Source organism: Dryobates pubescens, chromosome 7 (genome assembly GCF_014839835.1).
Source record: "Dryobates pubescens isolate bDryPub1 chromosome 7, bDryPub1.pri, whole genome shotgun sequence".
NCBI classification, from domain to species: Eukaryota; Metazoa; Chordata; class Aves; order Piciformes; family Picidae; genus Dryobates; species Dryobates pubescens.
The window spans coordinates 40,756,524-40,783,776 of NC_071618.1; the positions used below are offsets into that span (position 1 = coordinate 40,756,524).

The 27,253-nt window shown below is 46.0% G+C and overlaps 1 protein-coding gene across 1 annotated transcript in view; it reads right to left on the reverse strand.

Moving 5' to 3' along the window:
• ENOX1 (ecto-NOX disulfide-thiol exchanger 1) overlaps positions 1-4,606 on the reverse strand; it is a 380,677-nt gene extending 376,071 nt beyond the window's left edge. The window contains exon 1 of the mRNA XM_054163102.1: positions 4,532-4,606. The gene's annotated coding sequence lies outside the window, so the exon portion shown is untranslated. The remainder of the gene's footprint in view (positions 1-4,531) is intronic.
• Between the last annotated feature and the right edge of the window lie 22,647 nt (positions 4,607-27,253).

The window sequence follows — 27,253 nt, forward strand, 5'->3', positions numbered from 1 at the left end:
ACAAAGCCATACCTGAACAAGAGGACACAGTCTCAAGCTGCACCAGGGGAAGTTTAGGCTCAAAGTGAGGAGAAAGTTCTTCAAAGAGAGAGTTGTTAGCCATTGGAATGTGCTGCCCAGGGAGGTGGTGGAGTCACCATCCCTGGAGGGGATCAAGAGGGGACTGGATCTGGCACTCGGTGCCATGGTTTAGTCATGAGGTCTGTGGTGACAGGTTGGACTTGATGATCTTTGAGGTCTCTTCAAACCTGGGTGATTCTGTGATTCTGTGAAGTTTATGCCACTTAGCATGCATACATCTACTATGAACACATCTAAAATTAATATCATATTTATATTGGCCATTGGAATGTGCTGCCCAGGGAGGTGGTGGAGTCACCACCACTGGAGGTATTTAGGAAGAGACTGGATGGGGTGCTTGGTGCCATGGTTTAGTTGATTAGATGGTGTTGGATGATAGGTTAGACTTGATGATCTCAGAGGTATTTTCCAACCTGGTTAATTCTATTCTATTCTATTCTATTCTATTCTATTCTATTCTATTCTATTCTATTCTATTCTATTCTATTCTATTCTATTCCATTCCATTCCATTCCATTCCATTCCATTCTACCCTACTCTACCCTACCCTACCCTACCCTACCCTATCTTACCCTATCTTACCCTATCCTATCCTATCCTATCCTATCCTATCCTATCCTATCCTATCCTATCCTATCCTATCCTGTCCTACTCTATCCTCTCTTGACATGACACAATAGTGATCTTTATGTGCGTCACAAAGCTATTGCTGCTCAGGAATCAGACTTGTGAAGAAAGTAAGTTTTTAGACAAATAACTTGCAGGGCTTTCTCTGCATAGCAGCTGTTGACTGCATTTGTATCAAAAGCATGAGGTCACAGACCCAGGCACGCTTTGCTTTGGTAAATTTAGCCATAGTTCTTGGAAGTCTGTGTGAGCCACGATTCAAACAACACTCACAGACAGGTCTAGAAAGGATGATTTTATACAGCTGCTGCTACAAGCAAAGGATTTATGACCCAAACGTCAACACCTGCAACAAGTTTTCTTTATGTATTCAAAATGTTTTTCAGTATTTCTGCTTTGTTTTACACCCACCACCACTCCCCATCCCCCCCCCCCCCCCCAAAAAAAAACCAAAACAAAAAAGATAAAAATATAGATTTCACTCTAGGGGATATAGAATAGAATAGAATAGAATAGAATAGAATAGAATAGAATAGAATACAATACAATACAATACAATACAATACAATACAATACAATACACCACACCAGGTTGAAAAAGACCTTTGAGATCATCAAGTCCGACCTATCACCCAACATCATCTAATCAGCTAAACCATGGCACCAAGCACCCCACCCAGCCTCTTCCTAAACACCTCCCTGGGCAACACATTCCAATAGCCAATCACTCTCTCTGTGAAGAACTTTCTCCTCACCTCCAGCCTAAACCTTCCCCGGTTCAGCTTGAAACTGTGTCCTCTTGTTCTGGTGGTGGTTGCCTGGGAGAAGAGACCAACCTCCTCCTGGCTACAACCTCCCTTCAGGGAGCTGTAGACAGCAAGAAGGTTTCTCCTGAGCCTCCTCTTCTCCAGGCTAAGCAACCCCAGCTCCCTCAGCCTCTCCTCATAGGGCTTGTGCTCCAAACCCCTCCCAGACTCTGTTGCCCTTCTCTGGACACCTTCCAGCAACTCAACATCTTTCCTAAACTGAGGGGCCCAGAACTGGACACAGGATTCAAGCTGTGGCCTAACCAGTGCAGTGTACAGAAGCACAATGACCTCCCTGCTCCTGCTGGCCACGCTTCCTGATCCAGGCCAGGATGCCATTGGCCTTCTTGGCCACCTGGGCACACTTCTGGCTCATGTTGAGCCTACTGTCATAATTAAAGAAAGAAACAGGTCACTCAGAGCTTTAGCGTGGCACAGAACATTCCATGGTTGTGCAATCACTCTGAAAAGCTACTTGGTTTTGAACACAGAGCTTTCACTCAGCATAGACCAAAGGCATCACAACCAGACCTGTATCTGCAGTATCTCAACCAGCCTGATCTAGGGTTTTGGCTCATTGCATTGTGTGAGGTTTAAATCTAGGTTCAAACACGACCTAAAGCATTTTGGGGCTGGGATGGCTTTAAAAGGTATTAGCAAATCATAGGAATTTCCAAGAATGAATTAAAAGTTGTTCTGGATACGTCTCATCCTTTAAATCCACCTGGCTTTGTTTCCATTTGCAGTTTACAAGCCACTTTCCCTGCGGAATTCCTACAGGCTAATGGAATAGTAAGTGACTGCAGAGGCAACAAAGCAAGCAACAATGCCCAAAGTGCTCTCAGTTAAACCATGTGAATCAAATAGAGCATATTCCAAACAAGAATGGTTTTGAAAATTATTATTTAGGGCCAGATACAACTCCCATAGACCCTGAGTGTGACTCAACAGCTGAATATGACAGCTGAGATGGGAGAGCTGATTCCTACTGTTTTTAGAATCACAGAATAGAATCACGGAATCAATAAGGTTGGAAAAGACCTCAGAGATCATCAAGTCTAACCTGTCACCACAGACCTCATGATACTAAACCATAGCACCAAGTGCCATGTCAAATCCCCTCTTAAACACCTCCAGGGACGACGACTCCACCACCTCCCTGGGCAGCACATTCTAATGGCAAACAATTCTCTCTTTGATGAACTTTCTCCTCACCTCCAGCCTAAACTTTCCCTGGTACAGCTTGAGACTGTGTCCTCTTGTTCTGGTGCTGGTTGCCTGGGAGAAGAGACCAACCCACTCGTGGCTCCAACCTCCCTTCAGGCAGTTGTAGACAGCAAGAAGGTCTCCCCTGAGCCTCATCTTCTCGAGGCTAAGCTACCCCAGCTCCCTCAGCATCTCCTCACAGGGCTGTGCTCCAGAGCTCTCCCCAACCTCATTGCCCTTCTCTGGACATGTTCAAGAGTCTCAATGTCCTTCTTAAATTGAGGGGGCCAGAAATGGACATAGGACTCAAGGTGTGGCCTAACCAGTGCTGAGTAAAGGGGCACAATGACCTCCCTGCTCCTGCTGGCCACACTATTTGTGATGCAGGCCAGGATGCCATTGGCCTTCTTGGCCACCCGGGCACACTCCTGGCTCATGTTCCACCTGCTATCAACTAGTACCCCCAGATCCCTTCCTGCCTGGCTGCTCTCCAGCCACTCTGACCCCAGCCTGTAGCACTGCATGTGGTTGTTGTGGCCAAAGTGCAGCATCCAGCACTTGGACTTACTGAATGTCACCATGTTGGACTCTGCCCATCTGTCCAGCCTGGCAAGGTACCTCTGCAGAGCTCTCCTACCCTCTAACAGATTACACCTGCTCCCAACTTGGTATCATTGCAAATTTACTGATGTTGGACTTAATCCCCTCATCCAGATCATCAATAAAGATATTGAACAGGACAAGGCCCAGCACTGATCCCTTGGGACATCACTAGTGACTGGCTCTAGCTGGATGTGGCACCATTCACCACCACTCTCTGGGCTCAGCCCTCCAGCCAGTTCCTAACCCAGCTCAGAGTGCTGCTGTCCAAGCCAGGGGCTGACAGCTTGGCCAGGAGTTTGCTGTGGGGAACGGCATCAGAGGCCTTGCTGAAGTCCAGGTCGACTACATCCACAGCCTGCCCCACATTCACCAGGCAGTCACCTGATCATGGAAGGAGATCTGAACAGATTTCTATTAAAATGCTATTCCAGACTACCTTTGAAAGCAGTAAGAAATCAAACTTTTCTGTGTTATATGGCTGCAAAAGATAGAGATACTGAAATGCAGAGGAGTGTTTTTCATCCTCTAAATCACTGCAGCGGTGGGCCACGGCGCTCGTTTTGCCTGACAAGGACACAGCATTAGCTACAGGCTTCTCCCTGCTCCTTGCCATGCTGACACTACAGGAACCAAGCCGTTATTACTCTGAGCTTTTTACAGTCTCTTAAATATGAGGTCCCTTTTATGAGGTCCCTTTTATTTATTTTATTCTTTTAATTCTCTTAAACTTTCCATGAACCTGAGCTCCTCCTGACCTGAAAGCCCCAGCAACTCTGCTGACCCTTTTGCTAAGCGTGTTTCTGGAAACATCCACAGCTAGAGCTGTGGGATAGCCTCTCACATATTAGCAACCTGGGTGGGAGCGATCGATGGCAAGGCCTTTTAGGGTAATGCAGTTCCAACATGTACTGAGAGACACAGTGCTGAGGTGAAAATGACTTACAGGCCCAATTCCTTTCTGCAGTCCATCTCTAGGAACTGCAATAATTCACTTCAAAGGAAAGATGAATGGCTTGCTCTACATTTATACAACAGTAACAGAACAGAGTTATGTCCTAGCCATTTTGCAAGAAACCACAATAATTTTGAACAGCACTTGCTCCAGAATAAAATTAGATTGCAGTTTGGTTTGCAAGCATCCAAGGTTCAAAAGTAGCACGAGAGTGTACACGCTGAAATAGTCTAGAATGCAATAAGAGTTTACAGACCTGTACAAAGGAAGGTAACTTCTCAGCAGCCCCATCATGGTATTTCCAAAGGAACTTTCCAAATTCTCATGGCCAACCCTGCAAGAAGTAGAAAGAACAGTTTAAACAAGAGCATTTCCAAAGGAAAAGCCACTAAGATCAACTGTCTCCTTGGATACACAACGCTAAAAGTCAGCATAGAATTCATAGAAAAGAATCCTAGAATCAGTAAGGTTGGAAAAGGCCTCAGAGATCATCAAGTCCACCCTGTCACCACAGACCTCATGATTAAACCATGGCACCAAGTGCCACGTCCGATCCCCTCTTGAACACCTCCAGGGATGGTGACTCCACCACCTCCCTGGGCAGCACATTCCAATGGCCAACAACTCTCTCTGGGAAGAACTTTCTCCTCACCTCTAGCCAAATTAGTTTAGGAGATGTTAAACATTTAAAACTATGGAAGCAGCAAGACCATAACAATTATTTATACACAGTGAAGTTGAAGTTAAATAAAACACAAAATGCTGAATTGCTCTTAAAGGTATTACTGAAAGCAGTCTTGGTAAAAATGCAATGAATATGTGGGACTGGATAGGAAAGAAAAGGAGAGGAGAGGCTGAGGGAGCTGGGATTGTTTAGCCTGGAGAAGAGGAGGCTCAGGGGAGACCTTCTTGCTGTCTACAACTCCCTGAAGGGTGGTTGTAGCCACGAGGGGGTTGGTCTCTTCTCCCAAGCAATCAGTACCAGAACAAGAGGACACAGTTTCAAGCTGTGCCAGGGGAAGTTTAGGCTGGAGGTGAGGAGAAAGTTCTTCACAGAGAGAGTTGTTAGCCATTGGAATGTGCTGCCCAGGGAGGTGGTAGAGTCACCATCCCTGGAGGTGTTCAAGAGGGGATTGGACGTGGCACTTGGTGCCATGGTTTAATCAACAAGGTCTGTGGTGACAGGTTGGACTTGATGATCTTTGAGGTCTCTTCCAACCTTGGTGATCCTGTGATCCTGTGATCATAACAATTATTTATACACAGTGAAGTTGAAGCAAAATGAAATACAAAAATGCTGAGTTGCTCTTAAAGATATTATTGAGAGCAGTCTTGACAAAAATGCAATGAATACGTGGGACTGGATAGGAAAGCAAAGGAGAGAATACTGCACCTATTTCTATTCCCTTTGAACTGTCTGTAATACAGACCTTAAAGTGCACGTTTTCAAACATACAGCATATCAAAGAAGCTGACATTTATTTCTAGCTATGGCACTTCTAGGCTTTTGGTAAATGAAACCACAAATAGTCTAGTGGAACAGTGCAGTGTGAGAGAGCATGTACTGATGGGCTCTGCCCAACATCAGTAAATAATTGGGTTGGTTTTTTTTTCCCCCTTTAACTGAAGCAAAGAATTTCAGCAGCAAACAAATGTCTCACGTCTTGCATGAGTTCTTCAAGGGAGTCAGAGCAAACCTGTCTTTTCACACCTCCTGCATGTGCTATTCCAAGTCAAAATACAATTTATATTCCCTGAGATCTATCAGTTGCTGGTTTCGATTATGACAACCATGATACACAAGGGAGAACGATACACAAGACACCAAAGCTTTCTGCCATAATCCCCCCTGGAATCCACACCCGTTGTTGTCAGGATAATGATCTGGGTATCCTCCAGGCCAGTTGGGGTTTTTTTTGCAGTTTTTGTATTAAAAAAAATCACCTCTTGCATAAGACATTAAATTTAAACCCATCCCCTTCACAGATACAATTGAGTCACTCCATTACCTCTGGGACAGATATAAATTATGCATTCTTTGATTCTCTTTAAAATTTGAGATGCGCAAGGGGGGCAGAAAAGCATCTAAATGGCACTAAAAAAAATATAAGGCATTCAGGAAAGAAACAATAACTTGTACAGTATTAACTGCTACAGTGCTCTGAAGGCTCCCTGCCTGGTCAAGAAAAGCACATAAAGCACTGAAACATAACAGCAGGCTTGCATGCTAATGGCTGCTAGTGACAAGGACTCATTGAATGTCACTGCTTCACATACTGCGTGCTGTTCATTTTTCTTATCTGTGTGACCTCTCCTTTGAAAATGACTGATGAAACTCCCATGAATTAGCATCTCTGCTTCTGGGCATTTGCCACCAAGAAGGCATTCAGTAACATCTCTACTAAAGCTGAAAAAAAAAAAAAAACAAATAAAGCAAGCAAGGGAAATAGAAAATCATAATCTTAACCAAAAAAAAATAGTCACTCTGTCTGCTAAAGGATACTCAGTGTGCACTGCATAAAGGACTTCTTGCCTGAAGCCTCCTCATTAGGTTGGGTTGTTTTTTTTTACCTTGGTGCCCTTTAAGAGTATTGGCTTGTCACAATACATGCATTCACATTTCAGACTTGGCTAACATTTTCATAATTGGTGTGAATAAAAAGGAATAGCTGTTACTGCAAGGGGAAAAAAGAAAAAAAAAGAAGAAATGTCTCTGTTCTGATGCCCTGCTGCTATGATGACCTATTTCACACTAGCATCTGCTCTCTTCCAATGAGCCACTCCAGATGTAAGCTGGCGAAACGGCGCTGCGAGTGTGATACCCAGACGTCCACTGAGTGCTGCAGATGTTTTCTTCCATGCTTCACATTAAATGTGTGCCTGATTAAATTTTTTTTTTCCCCCTTTATTATTTCAACTGCTTGGCCCACAGAATTTCCTAGGAAGTTCACAGAAGATGGGATCCAATCTGCAGCTCCCTTTGTGTGAGCGGGTTCATTAATGTCTGGGATAACCAGGCAAAAAGAGCTTTGGTCTGAAACCGCCAAAAGAAATGCAGACTTGAGCAATCCATTATGCCTTAATATTATTTGCCTGAGGATTTAACACAGCACTCATTTCAATTCCAAAATTACAGCTGTTTGTAATATTCAGATGCATCAGTCTGACCAAAAAATATTATGCCCATTCTCTGCCTCAAGCCCTTGACCTGAACGAGGTTAGTGACAGGGATATGAATGACTTGAGCAGAAAATGAAGCAAAAGTAGTTTTAGCGTGGAGTACAATATTTCTTCTGTCACTTAACCATTTTCCCCCCCCCTCCCCTCACAATATTACAGGGTAGGCTGCAAATCTTCAAGGCTAGCAGCCACCACGACAGCCTAAGTGCCATTTAAAAGAATAATAATTTATGAGACGCCCTGGTGGAATAGCAAAGGTCACAGAGAAGACTCCCCGGGGGGGAGTGGATGACAAAGGTTACAGCGATAACTAAAGACTTGCCTACAGGAAGGGCTTTGCTTGGAAGCAAGATGTGTTCCTGCAACAGCTTCATCCTGCCTAATGCAGTCGCCTCATCCACATTAACAGGTCACCTTTAAGTTAGCTACAAGCCTATTGAAATATGCTGCTGAAATCCGTGGCTTAGCAGCTTGGCTACCAACCCGCTGAGGTGCTGCAGACAGAGGACACTGTGGGTCTGCTCCACAGGGCACAAGGAGATGCCTGGTGACTGATTTGATCCCACATGGGCCATCAAACTTGAAAAATCTCCAGAGTCTTTGCAAGACAGTCCCCAGATAGATGCCCCGCTTTGGGGCAGGCAGTACTATTCACAAACCACCATAGACAGGTGCAGTTTCTCCTAGAGGCAGCGTGGCGGGCTGGTATACGAGGAGCCTCAGAGACACAGTTAACACATTTCTCCCAGGCAGCTGTCAATTGGCACACCAGCCATCACACTACACAGTGGTTTTGGGGTGGTTTTTCTTGCCACAGCTACAGCATTCCCCTTACTCAGCTGCTGCAAGTACAGAAAAAAATAAAAGACAAGGATGAAGACAAGCAGGAACAACTCTTCTTGGCGCGGCTCCACTCTCCACAGCATCATCTCTGGGCTCATAAAATACACATTAACTGGTGGGAGAAGCTGGCACAGCAAACACAGGGGTAACTGGTGTTGTCTGCAGAACACCAGAGCAATAAAGACAAGTTTAACCTGAAGCCAGCACCCAAGAGCAGACAGCTCTCATCTTCTCAGAAACGTGCTCCCATAACCGTTTTGATAACTGACAGTTTCCAACTGCTCCTGATCGGCTGTGGGAGGCTTCCGCTGCCAGAGCAATGCTTGGCACTTGTGAAGCAGGTCTGCACGGCTCTGAAGGGTACAGGTGCACTATGTGCTGGTCAAGAAGAGATTACTGAGCACTGAATATAAAGGATTAAGCTGAATTGCAGTAGGACAACTGCTAGAGCCCATCTTCATGGTATTTGCCCTCCAAGCCAGGTCTCCTAGTTCATAAATGAAAAGCATGAATACAAATAGGAAAAGGTGCAAGGGAAGATCTTCCCACAGCTACTGCTACCTAGGCAGGATGTTAGAGGTTGGAAGGGACCTCTGGAGATCTTCGAGTCCAACCCCGCTGCCAGAGCAGGGCCATAGAATCTAGCACAGGTTGCACAGGAATGCACCCAGTCAGATCTTGAAAGTCTCCAGAGAAGGAGACTCCACAACCTCCCTGAGGAGCCTGCTCCAGTGCTCTGTGATCCTCATGTTGAGGAGGAACTTCCTCTGCTGCAGTTTACATCCACTTCCCCTTGTCCTATCACAAGACACAAGTGAGCAGAGGCTGTCTCTTCCTTCCTGACACCCAGCCCTCAGATATTTGTAGATATTTATTAGATCCCCTCTCAGTCTTCTCCTGTCCAGACTGAAGAGCCCCAGGTGTCTCAGCCTTTCCTCACAAAGCAGTGCTCCAGTCCCTTAATCATCCTGGTAGCCCTCCATTGGACTCTCTCAAGTAGAGCCCTGTGCCTCCTGAACTGGGGAGCCCAGAACTGGATGCAATATTCCAGGTGGGGCCTCACCAGGACAGAGTAGAGGGGGAGGAGAACCTCCCTCAGTCCGACAGACACACCATTGGCCTTCTTTAACCAGAGCTCTAGCTGAGTAACTAATCCCCACTGAGTCATAAAGAGGTACTTGAGAGCCTGGCAACTATTTCACAGTCTCAAGATGCACCAGGGGAGGTTTAGGCTGGATGTTAGGAAGAAGTTCTTTACAGAAAGAGTGATTGGCCATTGGAATGTGCTGCCCAGGGAGGTGGAGGAGTCACCATCACTGGAGGTGTATAGGAAGAGACTGGATGAGGCACTTGGTGCCATGGTTTAATTGATTAGATGGTGTTGGGTGATAGGTTGGACTTGATGATCTCTGAGCTTTTTTCCAACCTGGTTAATTCAATTCTATTCTATTCTATTCTATTCTATTCTATTCTATTCTATTCTATTCTATTCTATTCTATTCCATCCCATCCCATCCCATCCCATCCCATCCCATCCCATCCCATCCCATACCATCCCATTCTATTCTATTCTATTCTATTAGATTTACCTAAGGTGATATTTGGGGACTCTCATCTATTTTCTTATACTAAAATACAGCAGTTTGCTCAAGGGGACTAAGGCCACAGACATTCACAGTACCTGCATACCCTCACTCCAGCAGCCCCTGCTCACCATGGGCAATAAGGACTTTGGCTGGCCATAGAAATCACCAAACATATTTACAGTTCCATAATTACACACCAACAACATTGGAGCATGCTTTCAGGAGAGGGAAGGGCAGAAGGGAAGCAGGAAAGTAGCACATAAGACCTTTAATGGGGAAGGTCGTGAGTTCAAGCCTGCAGTGGGCCTGCAGTGGGCACTAGTGTCCTCCCTACTCTAGTCATGAGGTCTGTGGTGACAGGTTGGACTCGATGATCTTTGAGGTCTCTTCTAACCTTAGTGATACTGAATACTGAATACTGAAATGAGGTGCAGGTGAGCAAGCCTTTGTAACAGCATCTATTTGTCTTGCACCTAGAATCATAGAATCAATAAGGTTGGAAAAGACCTCAGAGATCATCACCTGCAGGAGGAAGGGAATGGCACAGGAATGTTGCATACAATGGATAACCCAGGTGAAGCCCACTCCCAAGTGACAATTCCACTCTGCACACGACCAGGGAGCCCTCCTTGAACCTGGCCAAGACTGGGAACCAGCATTTCCAACGCATGGCTTAATGCTTAGAGCTGCTTACTCCAGTGTGGCAGCTCCCTCTCAGTGCCAAGCTTTGGCTCTATGTGTGGGGTTTTATACTCTCCCACGTCGGTTTTTTTGTGCTCTGTCTTCCTTTATTGCTTTTAAACAGGATGGAGGGGAAGGGGAGGATGTAAATTCACCACTGGGCACACGTCAGTGTTTGCTCAACACGCTCTCTATACCTTTATTAATTTTGTATTGAATGGTGGATAGGATTTCACTCTAGGGGGGAATCAGGGGAAGCAAAAGGCCTTCCCCACAGCAGGGCATCAGTGGGGAAGAGGAGGTTGTTTCTCTGTGGGTTTGTTTTGAGTGATTTGCATGCTTTCATGGGTTTGTAAAGCTGAGGGCCTTGTGCCTTCATGAGCAGGCAGTTTCAGTGCTGTGACCTACTGGTCTGAAGAAGCTGATTATCTCAGTGTAACAGTTGTTATGAAAGCCTTACAGCACATTTTAAAAGCAGCAGATGATGCCTTTTTATAGTGCAAGAACAGTATGTAAAGGGGGAAACGAAAAAGCCTTCAAAATGAAGATATATTTCCAAATAAGAATTACTGTTTTTTACCAGTACAAATACATTAAACAAAAAAACACCCAGGAATTACAAAATGGTTCTTGTTTGACATAGGCTCATAAGTTTTAATTCTTGGCCACAAAGTTTAACCCTTGGTTCTCACTGCAAAACTTGCCTCAATTGGTGTGAACCAGCTTGCCAGCCTGTGTCCTGAAGGGACAAAAAGCCTCAAAAAGCCTCTGAATCAGACAATGGGGCAGGAGCCAGCAGGTCTGGTTTATCAGCAAATTGCCCATGTTGCCCAGGCTTCTCTGAGCATGTCTTGGGGTCCAAGTGGTACTTGAAGCCATGGTTTAGTTAGTCCTGAGGTGTTGCATGATAGGTTGCACTTGATGATCTCTGAGGTCTTTTCCAAGCTACTGGTTCTATGATTCTATGATTCTAAGTGGGCCAGGTGTATGTGCCTTTGGCCATGTTTGGAGAAAACTCATTCTATAGGTTAAAGTGTCAGGTTTTTTATCTTAATCTTTGTAGTCACTGGCCAAAATTGTCTTGGGAATTCTATAAATACCATCCCAAAGAGACAGGGTCTTGCCTTGGACCTGGGGGTACTGGTAGATAGTAGGCTGAACATAAGCCAACAGTGTGCCCAGATGGTCAACAAGGTCAATGGCATCCTCTCTTCTCCCAGTCAATCAGTATCAGAACAAGAGGACACGGTCTCAAGCTGCACCAGGGGAGGTTTAAGCTGGATGTTAGGAAGAAATTCTTCATAGAAAGAGTGACTGGCCATTGGAATGTGCTGCCCAGGGAGGTGGTGGAGTCACCATCCCTGGAGGTGTTTAGGAAGAGACTGGATGGGGTGCTTGGTGCCATGGTTTAGTTGATTAGATGGTGTTGGGTGATAGGTTGGACTCGATGATCTCAAAGGTCTTTTCCAACCTGGTTAATTCTCTTCTCTTCTCTTTTCTTCTCTTCTCTTCTCTTCTCTTCTCTTCTCTTCTCTTCTCTTCTCTTCTCTTCTCTTCTCTTCTCTTCTCTTCTCTTCTCTTCTCTTCTCTTCTCTTCTCTTCTCTTCTCTTCTCTTCTCTTCTCCTCTCCTCTCCTCTCTTCTCTCTTCTCTTCTCTTCTCCTCTCCTCTCCTCTCTTCTCTCTTCTCTTCTCTTCTCTTCTCTTCTCTTCTCTTCTCTTCTCTTCTCTTCTCTTCTCTTCTCTTCTCTTCTCTTCTCTTCTCTTCTCTTCTCTTCTCTTCTCTTCTCTTCTCTTCTCTTCTCTTCTCTTAACATGTTGCATACTTTAAAACTGAATTGTTGACTAGCTGGCTCTCATTGAACATGTGTATGGATGCAAGTCATTCCTTTCCTAACCTGCTGCAGCTGGCACCTGAACTTCTTGTGTGACTGATGGCAGGCACAGAAAGTTTCTGTGCTGAGAAGCACAATTCCCATTTTGAGCATCAGAAAGAGCGGAACTGCTTCAATTGAAAAAGGAGTGAGAGAAACAGGAATGAAAGAGGCTAGGGGACTTCAGCTGGCTGTGATGACTTCTGTAGGTCAGCAGTTTTATACTTGCTGAATACAGCTGGATTTTGAATAAGGATGAGAGAAAGAGGAAGGGCAGGATTTGGAAACTGGCTTGCATCCATCCAAGACGGTAACATGCAACCCAGGGAAAAAGTAATAACTACCAGGTACGTGTCACAGCACACAGTGCTAATAGGCTTTAATAAAGGCTAATTCAATGATACTCACAGCCTCCTTGCTGTGTTGCCAGCAGTCTGGGTGTTCCCAGAGCCTGAAGACAGGCATGCAAGCAAGAGGGCAGGGAGTAAAGGAGGTCAGCAGCCTTGCCTAGCTATGAAAAGCCTTGTTCAGGATCCTGCTTACTGCTGCCCACACAGGGAGACAGGAGTCAGTCAATGCTCCATGTAATTTGTCTATTAGCTGTGTCCTGGACAAAACACAGGTCAGCAGCAGTATTCTGTACCCAGTTCCTCTCAGAGTCCTCCAAAAATAGAAGAGAAGCTGGCAAGAGTTGTGGTTTCTGTCCTTCACTTTCCTTCAAGTTGTCTTGCTCTCCTCTCTTTCAGTGTCACTGCTCATGAGGAATTTCATTCAGTCATTGCCTCTCTTCAATCTGGAGAAGAGGAGCTCAGCATGGTCCTCATCACACTATTCTAATACTAAAATGGTGCCTACAAAGAGGATGGAGTCTCTCCATGAGCATAAACGTAGAAAAAGCAAAGGGCAATGTGCACAAGTTGTACAAGGAGTTTAATCTCAATATGAGAAACAAATTTTTTGTAGTAAGAACAAAAAAAAACTGGAACAGCCTCCTCAGGGACAAGGCAGAATCCCTGCCAAACTGACCTGTTCTATGATTCTGGGAGTAGCTATGCCCCCCAAAATACTACCACTCTGGAGACTGATTCCCAGAGATTCCCATTCAAACCTCCTAAACTGTCCATATAATCCCAGAATCACAGAATCACCAAGGTTGGAAGAGACCTCAAAGATCATCCAATCCCCTCTTGAACCCCACCAGTGATGGTGACTCCACCACCTCCCTGGGCAGCACATTCCAATGGCTAACAGCTCTCTCTGTGAAGAACTTTCTCCTCACTTTGAGCCTAAACTTCCCCTGGCACAGCTTGAGACTGTGTCCTCTTGTTCTGGTGCTGGTTGCCTGGGAGGGTTGTAACCCTCTCCTGGTTACAACCTCCCTTCAGGCAGTTGTAGAAAGCAAGAAGGTCTCCCCTGAGCCTCCTCTTCTCCAGGCTAAACAGCCCCAGCTTTCTCAGTCTCTCCTCATAGGGCTTTGTGCTTGAGACCTCTCCCCAGCCTCATTGCCCTTCTCTGGACATGTTCAAGTGTCTCAATGTCCTTCTAAATTGAGGGGCCTAGAACTGGACACAGGACTCAAGGTGTGGCCGGAGCAGTGCTGAGTATAGGGGGAGAATGGCCTCCCTGCTCCTGCTGGCCACACTATTTCTGATGCAGGCCAGAAAGCCATTGGCCTTCTTTGACATCTGGGCACACTGCTGGCTCATGTTTAGCTGGCTGTCAATCAGTGCCCCTAGGTCCCTTTCTGTTTGGCTGCTCTCCAACCACAATAGCAGGCATAGAGGTAAGACATACCAGCCAGTTGAGCATGACTGTATAGAACTGGGAGGACAAAGGTAGGGAGCACCATAATATTTCAGAGCACATAACCATTTGAATATTAGTATGAAGCTGCTACAACTGAGCTTGAATTACTGCAGATCCTAACAGGAATAAAACAGCAGTAATTTGCCCATTACAATATAATAAAGGAACTGTATCACACAAACACAGATTTTCTTAATAGCAGTGCAGCATGATTAAAAAGTGTATAATACCAGCATGAACCACTCATAAGACAGGCCAAAAGTGGTATAAACCAAAGGACTCCAGAGGCATTTTTATATTCTAGTATATATCTAAAGAGAACCCAAACAACAAACCACCAAAAACCCTTCAATTCACTGAATCTTTGTCAGGAGATTACATATTTGCATCTTCTCTCCAGACCTATGATATCCATCAAATACAATAATTAATTGTTCTGCACAGCTACATCTCTGACACACAGTAGTGCAACCTCCACTTAACCAAGAAATGAGACCAGCTAAGAACAGGAAGGAAGAATTTCCGAGCTACTAGGAAGGAATCACACAAACACATGGGAGAAAAAGCAGTGATACATCTACCACCTTTGCAAGAAACTCTCTCAGCAGAGAGAATAGAATAGAATTAACCAGATTGGAAAAGACCTTCAAGATCATGGAGAGAAGAGAAAGAAGAGAAGAGAAGAGAAGAGAAGAGAAGAGAAGAGAAGAGAAGAGAAGAGAAGAGAAGAGAAGAGAAGAGAAGAGAAGAGAAGAGAAGAGAAGAGAAGAGAAGAGAAGAGAAGAGAAGAGAAGAGAAGAGAAGAGAAGAGAAGAGAAGAGAAGAGAAGAGAAGAGAAGAGAAGAGAAGAGAAGAGAAGAGAAGAGAAGAGAAGAGAAGAGAAGAGAAGAGAAGAGAACGAACGATGTTGGAAAAGACCTCTGAAATCATGGAGTCCAACCTATCACCCAACACCATCTAATCCACTGAACCATGGCACTAAGTGCCCCATCCAGTCTCTTCTTAAACACCTCCAGTGATGGTGACTCCACCTCCCTGGGCAGCACACTCCAATGGCCAATCAATCTTTCTGGGAAGAACTTCTTCCTAACATCCAGCCTTAACCTCTCCTGGCACAGCTTGAGACTGTGTCCTCTTGTTCTGGTGCTGGTTGCCTGGGAGAAGAGACCAACTCCCACCTGGCTACAACCTCCCTTCAGGTAGTTGTAGACAGCAAGAAGGTATCCTCTGACCACCTCTTTTCCAGGCTAAAATGAGAAAGTGTCTGCACTGAAGCCACTGCAGCCATGCAAATTAAGGTCATGTTTTGAACAGAACAGATTCCTCCTGTGCCTGCAAGTGACTTGTATGTGCATTTCTAATGTGCCCATTGCTAAGGCATCTGGGCCATGAGCTAATAATGGATATTATAACAGAATAATGGAAACGTTGCATGCACATGCAGTTCTCATACTAAAGATTGTGTAATCACAGTATCACAGAATACATCCAGGTGGAAGAGACCTCAAAGATCACCCAGTCCAACCCTCGACCCAGCACAGAAGGGTCAACACTAAACCATGTCCCTAAGTGCCAGGTCAACACACTGATTATACCTCCAGAGACAGTGATTCCACCACTTCCCTAGGCAGACCATTCCAATGTTCAATAACCCTCTCTGTGGAGAAATTTCGTAACAGTCAGTCTAAACCTCCGCTGGCACAGCTTGGAACCATTTCCTCTAGTCCTGTCACTTGCCACCAAGGAGAAGAGGCTGGGCCCTCCTGGCTCCAACCTCCCTTCAGGTAGCTGTAGAGGGCAATGAGATACAAACAGAGGCTGCCTCTGGAAGATCTAGAGACAGGGTTCTCAGTAGCCTAGCCCTAAAAGGAGAGAAGAGCAGGGAAGGGAAGGGAAGGGAAGGGAAGGGAAGGGAAGGGAAGGGAAGGGAAGGGAAGGGAAGGGAAGGGAAGGGAAGGGAAGGGAAGGGAAGGGAAGGGAAGGGAAGGGAAGGGAAGGGAAGGGAAGGGAAGGGAAGGGAAGGGAAGGGAAGGGAAGGGAAGGGAAGGGAAGGGAAGGGAAGGGAAGGGAAGGGAAGGGAAGGGAAGGGAAGGGAAGGGAATGAACCAGGTTGTAAAAGACCTTTGAGATCATGGAGACCAACTTATCACCCAACACCATCCAATCCACTATACCATGGCACCAAGTGCCTCATCCAGTCTCTTCTTAAACACCTCCAGTGATGGTGACTCCACCACCTCCCTGGGCAGCCCACTCCAATGGCCAATCACTCTCTCTATGAAGAAAGTCTTCCTAACATCTAGCCTTAACCTCTCCTGGCACAGCTTGAGACTGTGTCCTCTTGTTCTGGTGCTGGTTGCCTGGGAGAAGAGACCAGCCCCCACCTTGCTACAAGCTCCCTTCAGGTAGTTGTAGATAGCAATAAGGTCTCCCCTGAGCCTCCTCTTCTCCAGGCTAAGCAACCCCATCTCCCCCTGCCTCTCCTCAAAGCTATGCTTCCAAAGGACAGCAGCCATTTGTACAGCTCAACTCCTGTGTTTGCAACTGCACATTTACTAAAGCTTACAAAAGCAAGTAAGAAGGGAGGGAAGAAATGCTTTATACAGCATTTTCAAAAGCAGAGATGTTCTGCATGTATGGCAGCACACAATGGATTTCACATCCTACAAATGCAGGCACATAGAACTCGCTAAAAACCTAGAAGGACCTTTCCGTAGGGTGTAAAGGAGTCACAGAGAGAGCCTCAATCTGTCTTGAGAATCAGGTGAAGAAAACAAATCCTTACACACACTTGAATACAGGTTTGCTAGGAGAATCATCATATCTCTGCAAAGGTCATCTTAGGTAAAGGTCTGAAATCCACACTGTTTCTTTACATAACCAGGTGTACATCCAACAGGGATTAGAATAGCAGGGGGGGGAAAATCTGGTTTGTTCTGTTTTGTTTGCTTAGAATCTGACACCTTGAAAATCAACTTGTTAAAAACACTAGTTTCCATCTGCCAGCAGCACCACAGCATATATATAGAGTAGTTTAAGTGCAGAAGAGGATATGAAGACCCTCAGAGCACTCATGCAGCAGCACCACAGCATATATATAGCAGTTTAACTGTAGAGGAGGATATGAAGACTCTCAGAGAACTCATGCAGCAGCACCATGGCATATATAGAGTAGTTTAAGTGCAGAAGAGGATATGAAGACCCTCAGAGCACTCATGCAGCAGCACCATGGCATATACATAGCAGTTTAAGTGCAGAAGAGGATATGAAGACCCTCAGAGCACTCATGCAGCAGCACCATGGCATATATATAGCAGTTTAAGTGCAAAAAGGATATGAAGACCCTCAGAGCACTCATGCAGCAGCACCACAGCATATATCTAGCAGTTTAAGTGCAAAAAGGATATGAAGACCCTCAGAGCACTCATGCTGTTCTGTTCAGGACATATTTAGATAGTGTTTCCTGCAAGTTTCCGAGCAATGGCTGGGTCAGTAAGCTCTGGCAAAGGATAGCAGACAGCTGGGTGCAGACTAGACAGCATGTGGACAGGAGTCAGGCTAAGGACAACCCTTGAGCCAGAATGGTTGTTTCTGCACTGGAAATAAGTCTCTGATTTCTAAAGCATGTGTAGAATACTCCCCCATATAAAGAAAACCCATAGAAACACTTGATTTTAAACACAGCTTTTAAATCTACTTTACTTAAAGTCACACTCTAAGAGGATTTGTGACTAAGATAGGAAGGAAAAAAACAACTTCTAAAGGATTACTTGTAATTCTGAGGATCTCTCTGAAACTATGTTTAAAGGTCCAGTCCTGGCAGCCCACATGCATGTAAATTGTTCTCTACAGCTCAGTTGCATCCACTTTCACGGGCAAGGATATGTGGCTAGAGACAAGCTTGCAGGTTTAAACCGGTTGCTTTATTCGGGGCATTAATTCCCTCCAGTTAGCCAGAGAGCTGGAGATGTCCTGCTTCAAAGGCCACACCTGGAGTCCTGTGTCCAGTTATGAGCTCCTCAGTTTAGGAAAGAGGTTGAGTTGCTGGAAGGTGTCCAGAGAAGGGCAACAAAGCTGGGGAGGGGTTTGGAACACAAGCCCTGGGAGGAGAGGCTGAGGGAGCTGGGGTTGCTTAGCCTGGAGAAGAGGAGGCTCAGAGGAGACCTTATTGCTGTCTACAACTCCCTGAAGGGAAGGTGTAGACAGGCAGGGGCTGGGCTCTTCTCCTAGGCAGCAAGCACCAGAACAAGAGGACACAGTCTCAAGCTGTGCCAGGGGAGTTTCAGACTGGATGTTAGGAAGAAATTCTTTACAGAGAGAGTGATTGGCTATTGAAATGTGCTGCCTGGGGAGGTGGTGGAGTCACCATCATTGGAGGTGTTTAGGAGGAGACTTCATAGGGTGCTTGGTTGCATGGTTTAGTTGATTAGGTGTTGTTGGATGATAGGTTGGACATGAAGATCTTGAAGGTCTATTCTATTCTATTCTATTCTATTCTATTCTATTCTATTCTATTCTACTCTACTCTATTCTATTCTATTCTATCCTATCCTATCCTATCCTATCCTACCCTACCCTATCCTATCCTATCCTATCCTATCCTATCCTATCCTATCCTATCCTATCCTATTCTAAATGAAACCCAAGAACATGTAATGATTAACATATACATGTAGGGCAGCTTAAAGAACTCCTATGAAAATTTGTTTATAAAAATCTTTTTCCCCACTGAACAGTTCAGAGAAGTGTGTCCCTGACAAAGGCTCACAAGGGGCTAAAACACTGGTTATTTGTTCCCTTTTGCTCTTTACAAATGAAGCAAAATACAGTTTATACATTATGCATGTCTTTGAGCGTATTTTTATTTAGCATGTTATGGTTTGCTGTGCCTTGGGAACTTTCACTTTGTTTTGTTGAGCTTGAGGAAGTTTGATTTGATTCTGATTTTTCTGTCTAATAATAAAATTGAAATATTAGGGAGAGGAGAGGAGAGGAGAGGAGAGGAGAGGAGAGGAGAGGAGAGGAGAGGAGAGGAGAGGAGAGGAGAGGAGAGGAGAGGAGAGGAGAGGAGAGGAGAGGAGAGGAGAGGAGAGGAGAGGAGAGGAGAGGAGAGGAGAGGAGAGGAGAGGAGAGGAGAGGAGAGGAGAGGAGAGGAGAGGAGAGGAGAGGAGAGGAGAGGAGAGGAGAGGAGAGGAGAGGAGAGGAGAGGAGAGAAAAATTAACCAGGTTGGAAAAGACCTCAGAGATCATCGAGTCCAACCTATCACCCAACACCATCTAATCAACTAAACCATGGCACCAAGCACCCCATCAAGTCTCTTCCTAAACACCTCCAGTGATGGTGACTCCACCACCTCCCTGGGCAGCACATTCCAGTGGCCAGTCTCTCTTTCTGGGAAGAACTTCCTAACATCCAGCCTAAACCTTCCCTGGCACAGCTTGAGACTGTGTCCTCTAGTTCTGGTGCTCCAAACCCCTCCCCAGCTTTGTTGCCCTTCTCTGGACACCTTCCAGCAACTCAACATCTTTCCTAAACTGAGGGGCCCAGAACTGGACACAGGACTCGAGGTGTGGCCTAACCAGTGCTGAGGATAGGGGCACAATGACTTCCCTGCTCCTGCTGGCCACACTATTGCTGATGCAGGCCAGGATACCAATGGCCTTCTTGGCCACCTGGGCACATTGCTGGCTCATCTTCATCCTACTGTCAACCAGTACCCCCAGCTCCCTTTCTGCCTGGCTGCTCTCCAGCCACTCTGACCCCAGCCTGTAGCACTGCATGGGGTTGTTGTGGCCAGTGTGCAGAACCTGGCACCTAGATGTGTTCAATCTCATGCCCTTGGACTCTGCCCATCTGTCCAGCCTGGCAAGGTCCCTCTGCAGAGCTCTCCTATCCTCAAACAGACCAACGCCTGCTCCCAGCTTGGTGTCATCTGCAAATTTACTGATGATGGACTCAATCCCCTCATCCAGATCATCAATAAAGATATTGAACAGGATGGGGCTCAGCACATCAGCCAATCTACAGCACATGAGACTTGTTTAAATTTCAGTGAAATTGCTTCTCAATGCATCTTTTCCACTCCATTATCTTATCAGTCACCAAACCACTTTCAACAAGCTGGACTGTCACCGAAGCAGCACTAGCAGTCATGTCATTTCCTGTTAAGAAGATCTGTTGTTTCACCTGCAGGAATAAGACTTTTCCAGCAAGATGCTGTAGGGCACTGTCCAGCTTGGGTAGAGAATCTGTTCTGTGCCTTAGACTTTCAGAATTACCATTAGGGTAGTATCTAAAACAGATAAGCACATTAAACAAGCTAGAGACACTCCTCTGTCACAAGGAATTTAGTCCTGCTGCAGAAGTGAAAGAGTAAGAGTGAACAGCTATGCCTAAGGGAGAAAGAAGGGGAAGAGAGGACAGTTGCCATGAGATGAGACAGCTAATTACAGTCACTACACTTGTATCTCAATACTACTTTTTATTTGGGGATGCAGGTTATATTTGACATTTAGGAGTAATTTGTGTTCCCCTGGGACAGTACAGTAAAGGTGGAGAGTAAGAATACATTAAGGGCAGCAGGATCAAAGAAATGGGAAGCAGGGTGGTGGCTGAATAGTTTTGATGGGGGCTGAAAGTTCAACAACAGCAAGTGTGGAGTCCTGCACCTGAGGAGGAATAACCCCATGCTTCAGTACAGGGTAGGGGTTGGCTTGATAGAAAGCAGCTCTCTCTGCAGAAGGAGCTGAGAGTGCTGATTGACAAGTTCACCATGAGCTAGAAATGTGTCCCTATGGCCAAGGTCAATGGTACTCTGGGGTGCATTAAGAAGGGGGTGGCCAATAGGTTGTCCCAGTTTGAGGCCAGGCAGATTTTCTCTTGCCTCCCACCAGGGCAGATGAATGAGACTCACACAAATGGATTGCAGAAGTGATGCAAAAGTTTAAATGGAAAAGCAGTGAGTGCTTTACAGAGAGCTACAAGCACAGTGACAAAGGAGGTCCCAAAGCATACAGAATCCCCTTACAGCATACCCAAGAGCCTCCCAACATTTCCCATCTCCCTACTTGAGGGTACACCTAAAACCCCCAGGGCTCTTTCTTCCCCGCCTCCACTGTTAGGCTAGTCTCAGCTGGCCAGATCTGAGACTGCCCTTCACCCTTCTCCTCCTGGCATTAGGCCTAGACAGCCCTAAGAGGCCTTGAGATAACTCCCCATCCATTACCAGATAGGGAGCATCTCCCACGGGAGCAGAGAGGGAAGAAAGAGGAAGTGTGAGAACTTGCTGATAGATTTATAGGGAGCAGGACATTATGGGTATGAAATACACAGCTTCCTGTGTCCACCTCCTGGGCTGGACACTCGGGGCACTGGAGGTGTATCTTGTGTGGCAGCAGCAGAAGGCACCCAGCCTAAACTGCCACTAAGGTCCAGGGAGGTTCTCCTACCCCTCTACTCTACCCTGGTGAGGCAACACCTGAAGTGTTGTGTCCAGTTCTGCACCCCCCAGTTGAAGGACAGCAAACTACTGGAGAGAGTCCAATGGAGTGCCCAGTGGCCAGGTGGCCAAGAAGGCCAATGGCATCCTGGCCTGTATTAGGAATAGTGTGGCCAGCAGGAGCAGGGAGGTCATTGTGCCCCTGGACTCTGCATTGGTTAGGCCACACCTTGAGTACTGTGTCCAGTTCTGGGCCCCTCAGTTTAGGAAGGACATCGAGACACTTGAACGTGTCCAGAGAAGGGCAACAAGGCTGGTGAGAGGCCTTGAGCACAAGCCCTATGAGGAGAGGCTGAGGGAGCTGGGATTGTTTAGCCTGGAGAAGAGAAGGATCAGAGGCGACCTCATTGCCCTCTACAACTACCTGAAGGGTGGTTGTAGCCAGGTGGGGGTTGGTCTCTTCTCCCAGGCAACCAGCACCAGAACAAGGGGACACAGTCTCAAGTTGTGTCAGGGGAGGTTTAGACTCGAGGTGAGGAAAAAGTTCTTCACTGAGCGAGTCATTCGTCATTGGAATGGGCTGCCCAGGGAGGTGGTGGAGTCGCCGTCCCTGGAGGTGTTCAAGGGGAGATTGGACGTGGCGCTTGGTGCTATGATCTAGTTGTGAGGTCTGTTGGAACAGGTTGGACTTGATGATCCTTGGGGTCTCTTCCAACCTTAGTTACTGTGATACTGTGTGATACTGTGAGTGACACAATAGAGTGTCCAGAGAGGGGCAACAAAGCTGGGGAGGGGTTTGGAGCACAGCCCTCTGAAGAGAGGCTGAGGGAGCTGGGGTTGCTTAGCCTGGAGAAGGGGAGGTTCGGAGGAGACCTTAGTGCTGTCTACAACTACCTGAAGGGAGGTTGTAGCCAGGTGGGGGTTGGTCTCTTCTCCCAGGCAACCAGCACCAGAACAAGAGGACACAGTCTCAAGCTGTGCCAGGGGAGGTTTAGGCTGGATGTTAGGAAGAAGCTCTTCAGTGAAAGAGAGATTGACCATTGGATGGTGCTGCCCAGGGAGGTGGTGAAGTCAGCATCACTGAAGGTGTTTAGGAAGAGACTGGATGAGGCACTTTCTTGCCATGGCTTAGTTGATTAGATGGTGTTGGGTGATAGGTTGGACACGATGATCTTGAAGGTCTCTTCCAACCTGGTTAATTCTACTCTATTCTATTCTACTCTATTCTATTTGCTAGAGGGTTTTTATTCATGTATGTATGTATATATTTATTTCCCCTGGGTCAGATGGGACCCTGAGAAGAGGAATATTAAGTGCTGAAGAGAAGCTCCTCAGATGCAAGGTGAAGGGACTGCCTGGCTGCCCAAGGGAAGGAGGAGGGAAGGGCTTCAGTGTCTCTCAGCATTGCCATTCCCCATCCTCCTGATCTCCCTGCAGTTGTCTTAGCTGTATTTAGTTAGGCAGTTGTACTTTTACCATGAGGCATCCCCCAGACACAGCTAACATATCTGGTAATCACACTTGGGCACGCTTGAACTGAGCAGGAACTTTCCTGGCTCACAGCCTGGGAATGAGCTGAAAAGGGCTGGGAAGCTGATATGAAAACAAAACAAAACCAACCAACCAACCAAACAAACAAAAAAAAACATCCCACAAAACCACAGAGGCAATTCCCACTGACATCTTGGTGTCCCTCCTCTGATAAAGCTTCCTCATATGGCTCCTAAAGGATCCACAGCCAATTTAAGAGGCAATCACTAAAGATGGGCTAAAATGCAAGCCTCTGAACTGTCTTTTTGGTGATGTTGCTTGTTCCTGAGCCTGATAATTCTCAGCAGCATGTGTTGCAAAGGCTGACAGCTGAGATCAGGCTGGTAAACCCAAGTCAGAAAGACAGCTGGCAGAATTGCTTAGGTTAACCCCAGGCTGCCCAACATTGTGTGGATCTTCAAGCAGGGATTGCAAGTGGCTATCAGGCATAGAGCAACAGCAAAAAAGAACAACAAAAAATATAGTGGGAGGCCCTTGGCAGAAAAATGCCCTTTTTGGTGGCTTGAAAAAGGTGTATTTTGGCTGCTCCAGTCCTAAACTTTGCTGGTGACATAAGATTCTGAGACTAAAAAGTGTAAGCTGACTGACTAAGAACCCTGAAGTTGACTTTGGTATTGTCAAGGCTGTTGCAGGTATCAGGGCTTGGCTGCCAACCTGGGGCACCATCTGCTCTTCAAACTACTACTGCTGCAGTAAAGCCTGGGACAACATGCACCTTGAGTACTGTGTCCAGTTCTGGGCTCCTCAGTTTAAGAAGGACATCGAGATACTTGAAGGTGTCCAGAGAAGGGCAACAAGGCTGGGGAGGGGTTTGGAGCACAGCCCTGTGAGGAGAGGCTGAGGGAGCTGGGGTTGCTTAGCCTGGAGGCTCAGGGGAGACCTTCTTGCTCTCTACAACTCCCTGAAAGGTGGTTGTAGCCAGGTGGGGGTTGGTCTCTTCTCCCAGGCAACCAGCACCAGGACAAGAGGACACAGTCTCAAGCTGAGCCAGGGGAAGTTTAGACTCGAGGTGAGGAGAAAGTTCTTCACTGAGAGAGTCATTCATCATTGGATGGTGCTGCCCAGGGAGGTGGTGGAGTCACCATCTCTGGAGGTGTTCAAGAAGAGGTTGGACGTGGCACTTGGTGCCATGGTCTAGTCATGAGGTCTGTGGCGACAGGTTGGACTTGATGATCCTTGAGGTCTCTTCCAACCTTTGTGATACTGTGAGACTGTAACATCGCTAATAGCTGGGCTACCAAGAATTGACCTTGTGCTTTGTGGGTGGTCTGCAAAAGGAAAGATCTCAGGAGATTTTACTGCCACTTCTCTTGCATTAAAACAGCTTTTAAATGAAAACCAAAAGTGGTGTAGTGGGTATCACACCACCCACCTGGCTAAAAACCTATGTCCACCCTTAGGTAAGAGAGAGAGATTCTGACTTGTTTCAGCTTCACCTGAAACTAAAAAGAAGTCCTTCAGGGAAACAGTTATCCTTTTTCCTCTTCCCTTCTCTTCTGATCCCAGCATCTGGCATCTGGATGGATTCCCTCTCTCCTTTGCTGCCAACTGGAATTCATTCCCATTGGTCCTCCTGGCTTCTGGAAATCTAACTCCACCACACTCAGTGGAGGCTTTCCTCAGCTAAGGAGGCACGAGATATATCAAGCAGAGCCTCAGCATAAGCCTGCCTTACCGCCTTACCTTATTGAGTTGCCAAGGTCACATATTACAGAGCCATACTGGCTTACTTTGGGCCCTGAAAGTTGCTCATTTGCATCAGTGTACCACTGCACTTGAGAGCATTAGCTCTGTTTCTTAATGAGCCTAATAAATAAACCTGGGAACAGCAGCACTGCAGAGGCACACCCTGCCACAGAGACACTGCTTCAGGTTGGAAAGGAGTAGGCACAGTTATGACTCCTTTTTATTCTGCTGCTATGGCTGGGAAGTAAAAATCCAAAGGTAAGCCCAGAATTAACTGCTCTGGCTCTGCTGTTCTCCCATTTCTCCCTTCTACCTCAATGTGTAGTCTCTTGCCACAGTGGAATAAAACCCACTTTGACCTTTTCAGGCTATTCTACCAGGGGAAAACAAATCCCTGGTAAAAAAGAAGATCTTCCATAAATCACTGCTGTGTATTACACTTTTCATCAGCTTTCACTTCATACACTTGCTACTTCTCAGCATCCTCTTTTCACAGCCATCACATGCATATGCTAATAAAGCACATGTAATATCCTCTCCCTCCCTGTTTCCTTGGCTCTCCAGGGTCCATATATTAGAAAAGGGATTCTCTAAATGGGGTTTTGAAAAGCTTCCAACTATTTCTGTTTTCTTTCCCTTATCAGCTGCGCTGAGGTTGCACCCAGCTGATACAGATGCTCAATTTTTTCCAGCTGGGAATCAGACCAAGAAACAGCAGTCAGATCCCACTGGCAAGACACAGATTTTCAAAGCTGTGGTGAGCATGAACTCATTTAAAAATCATTTAAGAACCATTTAAATTAATTACAAAAAAAAAAAAAGACTAAGAAAGCTTACCTTACTAACAGCTTTAGGGTCTGTACTATATCTCATCTCTCAGCCTAGATCCCAGATGGTCAGAGCACCAAATTGCTATTTGAGTTTTAATTATTCTTGTTATTATAGACAAGATATGTCTAGAGACAAATTATGAAGCTCCTTCTGAGTGGCCAGGAAGCATGCACACAGAAAGACCAGCAAAAGGCCCTGTCACACTTTGGCTTGAGGCAAGACTCAGGTCATTGAACTGTCCCAGGTAGATCTGCCACGACTGGAAAAGCTGCTGGCAACCAAAGCATCCAAAAATACTTTGCCTGGATAACACCAGGCATTGTGCTCCCTGGAATGGAATGGAATGGAATGGAATGGAATGGAATGGAATGGAATAGAATAGAATAGAATAGAATAGAATAGAATAGAATAGAATAGAATAGAATAGAATAGACCAGACCAGACCAGGTTGGAAGAGACCTGTAAGATCATTGCATCCAACCTATCATCCAACACCACCTAATCAACAAAACCATGGCACCAAGCACCCCATCAAGTCTCCTCCTAAACACCTCCAAAGATGGTGACTCCACCACCTCCCCAGGCAGCACAAAGGTACTTTTGGGTTTCTGGGATCTGTGTTTGCTTGCAAAACTATAGAATAGAATAGCATAGAATAGAATAGCATAGCATAGCATAGCATAGAATAGAATGGAATCATAGAAGAATAGAATCATAGAAGAATAGAATAGAATCATCGAATCATAGAATCAATAGGGTTGGAAAAGACCTCAAAGATCATCAAGTCCAACCTGTCACCCAACACCTCAGGACTTACTAAACCATGGCTTCAAGTGCCACATCCAAACCCTTTTTGAACACCTCCAGTGATGGTGACTCCACCACCTCCCTGAGCAGCACATTCCAACAGCTAACAACTCTCTGTGAAGACCTTTCTCCTCACAGGAGAGGATAGAATAGAATAGAATTAATAAGGTTGGAAAAGACCTTCAAGATCATCGAGTCCAACCTATCACCCAACACCATCTGATCAACTAAACCATGGCACCAAGGAGCCCATCCAGTCTCTTCTAAACACCTCCAGTGATGGTGACTCCACCACCACCCTGGGTAGCACATTCCAATGGCCACAGTCTCAAGCTGTGCCAGGGGAGGTTTAGACTGAATGTTACGAAGAAATTCTTCCCAGGAAGAGAGATTTGCCATTAGAATGTGCTGCCCAGAGAGGTGGTGGAATCACCATCACTGGAGGTGTTTAAAAGAGAGTGGATGGGGCACTTGGTGCCATGGTTTAGTTGATTAGATGGTGTTGATGATAGCTTGGACTTGATGATCTCTAAGGTCTTTTCTAACCTGGTTAATTCTATTCTATTCTATTCTATTCTATTCTATTCTATTCTACTCTTTTCTATTCTACTTTTGAGGTATTTTGGCTGCATTTGCCATATTATTAATTCATGCCCCGTTCATGCATCATTGCCTGACTTAGAGTTGCACAGCACC